Here is a 9,678-nt window from a genome sequence, read left to right as displayed (position 1 = left end):
TAAAACCATTCCTACCTCCATAATTCTATATAAGGGGCGGTCGGGTAGCCTAGTGGTTAAAGCGTTCGCTCGTCACGCCGAAGACCCGGGTTCGATTCCCGACATGGGTACAATGTGTGAAGCCCATTTCTGGTGTCACCCGCCGTGATATTGCTGGAATATTGCTAAAAGCGGCGTAAAACCATACTCACTCACTCCATAATTCTATTTCCGAATGGCAGGGCGGATTGTCTGTCTTTTAGTACTTTATGCAGCAGTAAATCGAAAGCAAGCATTGCCACTGAAAGAAGACCTTGTTAATTCCACGTGTCAGACACCATGGTATAATGATGATTGTAAAAGAGCTCGAAAAGCTAGGAAAAGGCCTGAAAAAGTCTTTGATGAGCATTCCAAACAAAGTGGTCAAAAGGAGACCAGGTTTTGGTGTATAACTTTTAGTCATAAGTTATCTGTTATCCCTCATATGAAGAATATTGAAGCTAGATGTTTGAAAGCGCTTGATATTCTTAAGGCCTTCCTACACTTAACCAGCGCTGTGCAGTGCAGTGCGTCGGTGCGTTTTATTACAACCCACATTTTAGCATCCCTTCAATGCAGGGAACATGTCGATTACCAAATAAAGACGAAATTTGTTAAAGAAACATAGAAAATAACATATCACTTGGATATACGTAATCTTTCAGATCTTAAATGTGCAAAGGGATTTTATTTCAGTTCATTAAATTGACAAACGTTGCTGATGTCTGTCCAAGAATTATTTGCAATTTCGGCGTCTTTGTAATGGCATATATACTGACACGGATGTTTCTGTTCTTCAAGAATCAGTAATTCTTCATTTGTGATTTGGACATCGTTATTACTTTAAGAAAGAATTCTTTGTCAAAATACGTGTTTTCTTTTCACCCGGAAATGACACCGTAAAGAGGATTTCCCAAAACGTTGGGGCGGCAAACAGTAAAAAAATCGCTTTTTTGGGCGATTCCAAAAAATTGCTGTCGTCGCGCTGGTTTAGTGTGGGCGGGCTTTAGGGTGATATCAAATGCTAAGTTGGGAGGGGATGGAGAAACACTTCTGCATATCTTTTGAACTGTGGTGCCATTGCGGCTGTTTCATCTACGGTTCAACCCATGAATACTATACCGGAGAACGTGACACCATTCACCACCAGGGGCTTCACTGACAGTTTGCATGTGGGGGCAAATATACATTGTCTTAGTTTCAGACGAGAATACATAGCAATAGAGGTATAGCAATATGTGATTAACCTGTGCTCCAATCCATCTAGTCCAAGATTCAACAACGTCTTTTATCCTCCACATCAGCGTTACATGACAGGAAACCAAACTCAATTCCACCACTTGGCATCGCATGCAACCTCATCTCAAAGATGCTCATTTAATTCTCTCTGCCATTGACGAATGTGGCTCCAGGGGGTCCGGACATTCCTCCGCCCTCCTCCCCCCTTCTCCCCACACTTTGGAAAACCAAATGTAGTATGTTGTAGGCAGTAAAATTGACTGAGAGAGAATTTTGATATTTTGGACCTCTCCGTTTTTAAAATGTCGGATCCGCACTTGCGATTACATCCATACCTCCATGGCAATCTCTACAACCTGATATCAACTTACAACTGGAGACACTGCAGAAGTCTCACGCCAGTCAATTATCATATAAACAAGCACTTCATGAACTAAAGAAGCAGTATCCCTTTTATTCCAGTATTTGCACATATGGATCGAGAGATGGGGAGAAGGTAATAGCTGCAGCTGTCACCAACAATTGCGCTGTGTAAATACGACCGAAACTCGATTTACACAACAGAAGCTCAGGCGATACTATTAGCTGAGCAATGTATTGAAACGTTTTCCAAAAGCAGTTTTATCATACTGTCTAATCGTCTATCCTGCTTACTGGCAATCCAAAATCGAAAAATGGATAATCCATTCTTAATTAGCTGTCATTTCAATTAGTCCTTAGTTGAGATAGGTATCTTGTTTTTTTTGTCGTGTTGGCAATTCTCGTTTTACACATGAATGTTTATTGAAAGGTGTTCCCATGTGTATCCCTTGTGATGAGAGAATCACAGACATGTCCAGCTTAACTGTTAATTTTTCCTTCCCAAGGGATAAATAGTTATGTGTGACAGCAGTCAAGTACTTTTAATAAGGTTAATCCTCATTTAACATTGTGTTGGGTTTTTTAAATACATTAATTTGATAATTTGTTATGCCGTGTATAAAGTTTCAAATTTTATTAATTGGTACTGATAAATTAGTTGTTAATGATTGTACACTATCGGGGGGTGAAGTAGCGTAAAATAATTCTGAGGGTATTTAAGTAGTTTTATGCATGCCACACTTTTAAAAGTAGTATGTTAGGCATTTTAACTTTTGGCTAAACGTGCTAACTATCGCCAGCTATTAAAACCGATGGTGTGAATCCTGCTGGGGAACCATGCATGTAGGGGTGGTACCGTACATTTGTAAGTCCCCATGGTCCCAGCACAGTAGCCTAACCTTGGTTGCTGGTGATCTATAGCCCGTTTTCATCTTGTCTTGGTAAGTAAAAGTTTCCTCTTTTAAATACTCACAAACCAGTTTGTTTTTCTAAAATACTGCCAATGTGATGATGTTATACGAAATAACAATCTTCCCTTATTCGATCTAAAACCTTCTACCAGACGGAATACAACAACGAACTCTGCAATAAGTAGAGATTTCGTATGATTGTGTAAATGGGTTTCGTCGCTATTATGTCTTCTCCATGGAGTGTGCTCTAGATCTGGTTTAAAAATTATCGTCGTTGTTTCCGAGGAAACACCAATTGTTGTGTAGATTTATCAGTTAGACCAAGTAATTGGGTGATTGTGCTGAAATTAAATGTTGCCTCGGCCATATGTCGGTATTATGGTGATGGAACCAATTACACATTCATTAAATACAAAACGTCAACACCAGAGAACAACCAGTCTCGATTGTCTGCAGAAACTGATTCATTTTACAGATCACGTAAAAGGCAGAAAAATATGTATAATAAAATGGTAAGTAAATATCACAAATCTAACAGAAAACATAATGACGCATATACACAATGTATATGGTGAACGTTGTTTAACTGAGAAATAAACAACGAGTGGGAGTTTTTTATCGTACAATAACACACTGCAGGGAGCATAAACCATGAGTGGCGCAGCAATATAACAGACAATCTCAACCACTGCATAAAAATATAATTACAAATAGCCTTTAGATTTTGGAAAAGCTTGTGTGAAATAGTTTGCCACTTGCATACGTCAAGAGAGCTGTTTTGAATTGGAATTTTAAAAACAAACTTAAGCTAATCTAAAACCAACACAAAATGTCAGTGGGAAGCAGATAAGTGGTGCAGTTACTCATACAATCAGCAAATAGCCCCACAATCCTCTGTGACGTCGACCACCAGCAACCCACGCTACACCATATATTCCACGAGGCAATACACTATTATACGTAACGAGTCACAGATGAGCGGGTGCTGGTCTGTGGCTGGGTTAATGGAGGTCTTATACAGCTCATATCTGCGTGATTAGACATAACTGTTTCCATAAATACCACAGACAGATTTAGCATCTTCTAATACCCACATGTACTACGTCAATCGATCCTTTTACATTCCATGTCTTCGAGATACCCTTTATTTTTATTCTCCTAAATCAGATTTGATAGAACCGATAATAGCCGCGGTGCTATTTCCGTGCCGCATTCGGGGGTTGATTTGACGCCTCTAATACTGATACCACAAACAAGAGCTTGTTTTTAGTGAATGAAGGTTGTAGCTCCAAGATAAGACTGCCAATTTCTGCACTACTAGAAATCGATAGACTGAGATAGGTCTCTGAGAGAGTCTTCGCTTATAGACTTGCAACAGTCCTACATGGTATAATAACACACTTGGGTGTCGTTTAAACAGCTTATATCCTAGCGTTTACATGGGATATCAGAGTATATCATCGCTTAAAGGACTTAGTTCCGTCGCAATGACCATCGCTTCTTTCTCCAATATTTTTGGTTGTGAATTGGATTCCAAGATGAAAAGCCCACATTAAGTTTCTGTATATTTAAGAATCTGTTTTGCAAGTTAAGTCTCAATCGTATTACCAATCAATGGACGATGTGATATTTATGACCACACACAAGATACTTCATGGCACATGTAATCACAGACCCATTCTACACTTACATAAATCAATTCAAAGATGAGCATGTATTCATAAGGCTCTTCCCATGATCGATAAAATGTCTTCTTTCATCGCAATTTTCTTGTTAGTTTTTCATTCGTTCCAGCTGAAATTACATTACCAACTCCATTGAGACAATAACATCTGAAGGTAATGGCAAGTCTATATGCGCCGAGACACCGTCCTAGAATGGAATAGCATTAGGATCGGAATCTGCCCAAGATGACCTTTGTGATATCGACCTGCATCCAGTTGCATGACTGATGAAGTTGTGCTGGAGCATCCACTTACTTCAAATGTCAAACTTTCTTCATAATGTAGACGTGTATTTCCAGTAACTGATCTCTCACTCATGATCGTTATGAAATGGAACCATTTTGTGATGCATGGAAAGAATATTTCATAGATATTTCTGATAATTTTGAATATTTATTATCGTGATTTCTTGAAGAGGGACGCTGCTCTACAACCAGGAGTCCATGTTCAGTCAATGTCTGGACGTTGTGATTAAAGCCGTGTGTGAATCTGAGATTTTGTTTCTATGTAATTAATATAATCATTTAGTGACAGATTCTGTTACTCAAGCAGGGAATATGCTTAATCCCGAAAGTCTTCACGTATTACACATGTTCCCTGAATTAACAAGCTTTTTAGACATATTCCCTGAGACTACATCATTCATGGTTAGTAGAATTATTCTCTCCAGTATCAATATAATAATGTTAATGAGTTTATTAATGAGAAAAGATATATTGACAAATATTAACATATATAAATAGCATACATCAGTACCAACTACTTCAAACGCAATCATGTCACTTGCAGTAAGACGCAAGTTATCAAAATGAGACTAATAATGTCTCTCTTGTTTACTGTTTATTGAGACATGACAGGCCGACAATTACATTACAGCTTAGTCTTGAAACATCTAAAAATATCTTCAAAAGCAGTTTGATCATATGTTCTAATAGTCTGACTTCCTACATGCAATGAAAAATAGAACAATAGATCATCCATTCCCAGCTGCCATTTCAATTTGTCCTTAGTCGTAAAAGATCCATGTTATTTTGGCTGCAGGTCATGTTGGCATCAGAGGCAACTGTAGAGCAGATATCTCGGCTAAAGCCTGCTACTAATAAGTCAACCAATCTGGTTACACCTACTTGGATTGTCAGGCCAGATTTGAAGAGGTCATTATGCGACGATGTCGGGTTGGCCATTCTCCTTATACACATGAGTATTTGTTGTAAGCTGAAGATCCTCCGTTCTGTATCCCTTGTGATGAGAGAATCACGGTCAGAGATGTCCTGCTTGACATGTTTCCATCACAAGAGATTATCAGCGTAACATCAGCCAAGGACAGTTTTAATGAGGTTAATCGTCATTATCATTGTGCTTTTTAAACGAATTATGATTATTTATAAATGTTTATGCCATGTTTAAGTTTCATATTTTGTCAATTGGTAGTGCCTCACTAGTAACTAATATTATTAGTGGCTGTACCCTCGACTAGCGGGTTGAAATAACGTAAAATGATTGCTCTCCCCGAAAGAGTATATATATAAAATTGCCGTCATTAAAAGTATTTGTATGCATGTCAAACTTTTAAACGTAGTATTTGGCATTTTAATTTTTAAGTTAAACTTCTTGAATATCGCATACGACTAAAGGGATGGTGTAAATCATGCTGGGGCACCATGCATATAGCAGAGGAACCGTCCCGGTACCTTGTGTGGTGCCCTAACTAATAACTCGTTCTTATCTTGTGTCGTTAAGTAATAGTTTCCTCTTTTAAATATTACCAAACTAGTTTTGAACATGTACATGTTATATATTGCTACTTACTGAACTGCCCACTGTTGGCAGGTTTCAATATATATTAATTTATTTTATTATTAAACAGCCTGTTCTAGTCACAATACGGCTAAAATACCGTTGAAATGGGTTTCGTCGCTATTATGTCTTCTGCATGGAGTGTGCTCTAGATCTGGTTTGAAAATTATCGTCGTTGTTCCCGAGGAAACACCAATTGTTGTGTAGATTTATCAGTTAGACCAAGTAATAGGGTGATTGAGTGTGCTGAAATTCAATGTCGCATCGGCAATATGTCGGCATTATGGCGACGGAACCAATTACATATTCATAAAATACAAAACGTCAACACCAGAGAACAACCAGTCTCGATTGTCTGCCGAAACTGATTCATTTTACAGATCACGTAAAAGGCAGAAAAACATTTATAATAAAATGGTAAGGAAATATCACAGAATGAAATATAAAAGAAAACATGCAGTTAATGGCGCATATACACAATATATATGGTGAACGTTGTTTAATAAAGCTTTCAAAACGTTTTATGGTAGGACGTCTCAAATTTGAAACATCGGTGACAAGAAGTGAATGAGTGAGTATGGTTTTACGCCGCTTTTAGCAATATTCCAGCAATATCACGGCGGGGGACACCAGAAATTGTCTTCCCACATTGTACCCATGTCGGAAATCGAACCCGGGTCTTCGGCGTGACGAGCGAAAGCTTTAACCACTAGGCTACCCGACCGCCCCCGGTGACAAGAATGATATCAGATGTATATCCTGGGGCTATCATTGTTTTCATTTGTGGTGCCAACGGAGGGTAGACCAGAGCGGGGTCGTCTTCTAAACTCTCTCTCCCACACTGACATTCTTTCACGACTTTTGTTTGTGGCATATGACAGAATGTCTCCCCATAAACAGCAGTCAACCTTTCAATATTCTTTGGAGATTGACCCTCTCGGGTCAAGGGGTCGGTGGGATAGCCCCGTGGTTAAAGCGTTCGCTCGTCACTCCAAAGTCCCGGGTTCGATTCCCAACATGGGTACAATGTGTGAAACCCATTTCTGGTGTTCCCTGCTGCGTTATTTCTGGAATATTGCAAAATGCGGGGAGTAGCAGGGTACCTCAGAGTGGAAGTCAGCCGTCAGCAAGTCACTGGACTGAAGCGGCCACATTGTGAAATATGACAAAACAGGCACCTAACGGGATCGGGTTGTCAGGCTCGCTGACTTGGTTGATGCATGTCATCCTATCCTAAATGCGTAGAATGATGGTCAATCACTGGAATGTCTGGTCCAGACTCGATTATTTACAGACCGCCTTTATATAGCTGCACTATTGCTGAGTGTGGCGTTAAACAACAACAACAACAAAAAATCTTCCAACCTCTTTTAGACATATGGCGTAAATCCTGCTAGGGATCCACGCAGGTAGCAGAGGTTCTATAAGTCCCCATGGCCTCTGGTAAGGTGACCGACCATCTTTTGAGTGCTGGCGATCTGTAGCCTGATTTCTATATTGTGGAGTCATTTAATTTTAATAACAAACCTGTGGTGTGACTAGTCGTTTGACTGTCTTTTTATGGCAGTTTTTTTAAAGAAAATAATAATGCATTACTTTGTCTTGTGAAAATATATGGCAGAAATATTGTCGACGTGACTTTCAACTCATTCACTGTCAGACACAGCCGTCACTCACCGTTAGACATGGCGGTATTCAGTCTGTGTCGCTATGTCGGCATACAGTATAGCGTGATGGAACGTAACTTAATTTGGCCTAGATGACATGCAGAGACTATAATTATGCCTCATAAACTTATCTCCATGTAATGTGTGTATAGAGTTGGAGGTAATGATCCCATGGTTACTTTTAGTGGCATGACTCAAGCTGCTGTCTGACAATGAACTGGCTGTCTCATTATAGAAGCAGGCCTAGTCTGGTTACGTCCTTCATTCAAGTGCGTGAGTGAGTTGGTTTTAACGCCCTTTTTAACAGTATTCCAGCTTATAGTGGGAGGAAAGCCCGAAGTGACGCATGTCTCAGACGTTTACAACTTTGGTGAAACCCACGAGCACGGGTATGGTGCTGACAAACCTAGTAACATAATCGGGGCGAACCGGGATTCAAACCCACAATCATAGGTTTCTGGCGTGACCAAGGGACGCAACTCTGCACAGCGAATCGCGGCGCCTTAGACGACTGGGCCACCCGTGCCCCCCTACATTCCAGAGTTGGGACAAATTAATGGAGTTATGATAGGAAAATATAGGGGAAAATCGTACAAACCTATTGTGTTGTGTATTGTTTGTTTGTTGTTTAACGCAACACTCAGCAATATTCCAGCTTTATGACAGCGGTCTGTAAATAATCGAGTCTAGACCATACCATACAGTGATTGACATCATGAGCCTGAACACCCGATCCCGTTAGTCATCTTCTACGACATGCATTGTCGCCTCTTTTGAGAAGCATGGGTTGCTGAAGACCAGTTCTAACCCGGACCCATCACAGGATATACATCAATAGAGTCATAGAGAAGCTTGGACCTGATCATGTTGGGTGGCATCGCCAATAGTTCACAGGTTATGTAAACATTACATTTCTGAAAACCTGTGAAGTATTGACGATGGTGAACTGTCAACCACTGCATAAGAACATAATTATATATTGCCTTTAGGTTCTTAGAAAAGCTTGTGTGAAATAGTTTGCCACTTGCATACGTCAAGAGAGCTGTTTTGAATTGGAATTTTAAAAACAAACTTAAGCTAATCTAAAACCAACACAAAATGACAGTGGGAAGCAGATAAGTGGTGCAGTTACTCATACAGTCGGCAAATAGCCCCACAATCCTCTGTGACGTCGACCACCAGCAACCCACGCTACACCATATATTCCACGAGGCAATACACTATCATACGTAACGAGTCACAGATGAGCGGGTGGTGGTCTGTGGCTGGGTTAATGGAGGTCTTATACAGCTCATATCTGCGTGATGAGACATAACTGTTTCCATAAATACCACAGACAGATTTAGCATCTTCTAATACCCACATGTACTACGTCAATCGATCCTTTTACATTCCATGTCTTCGAGATACCCTTTATTTTTATTCTCCTAAATCAGATTTGATAGAACCGATAATAGCCGCGGTGCTATTTCCGTGCCGCATTCGGGGGTTGATTTGACGCCTCTAATACTGATACCACAAACAAGAGCTTGTTTTTAGTGAATGAAGGTTGTGGCTCCAAGATAAGACTGCCAATTTCTGCACTACTAGAAATCGATAGACTGAGATAGGTCTCTGAGAGAGTCTTCGCTTATAGACTTGCAACATCCCTACACGGTAAAATGACACACTTGAGTGTCGTTTAAACAGCTTATATCCTAGCGTTTACATGGGATATCAGAGTATATACAAATCGCTTAAAGGTATTATTTATATTAGTTCCGTCGCAAGAATGAACATCACTGCTTTCTCCAATATTTTTGGTTGTGAATTGGATTCCAAGATGAAAAGCCCACATTAAGTTTCTGTATTTTGGAATCTGTTTTGCAAGTTAAGTCTCAATTTTATTACCAATCAATGGAAGATGTAATATTTATGACCATACACAAGATACTTCATGGCACATGTAATCACAGACCCATT

This window comes from Haliotis rufescens, unplaced genomic scaffold (genome assembly GCF_023055435.1).
Source record: "Haliotis rufescens isolate VD_foot unplaced genomic scaffold, xgHalRufe1.0.p SCAF_22, whole genome shotgun sequence".
In the NCBI taxonomy this organism is placed as follows: domain Eukaryota; kingdom Metazoa; phylum Mollusca; class Gastropoda; order Lepetellida; family Haliotidae; genus Haliotis; species Haliotis rufescens.
Note: the sequence above shows the minus strand (reverse complement) of the source record.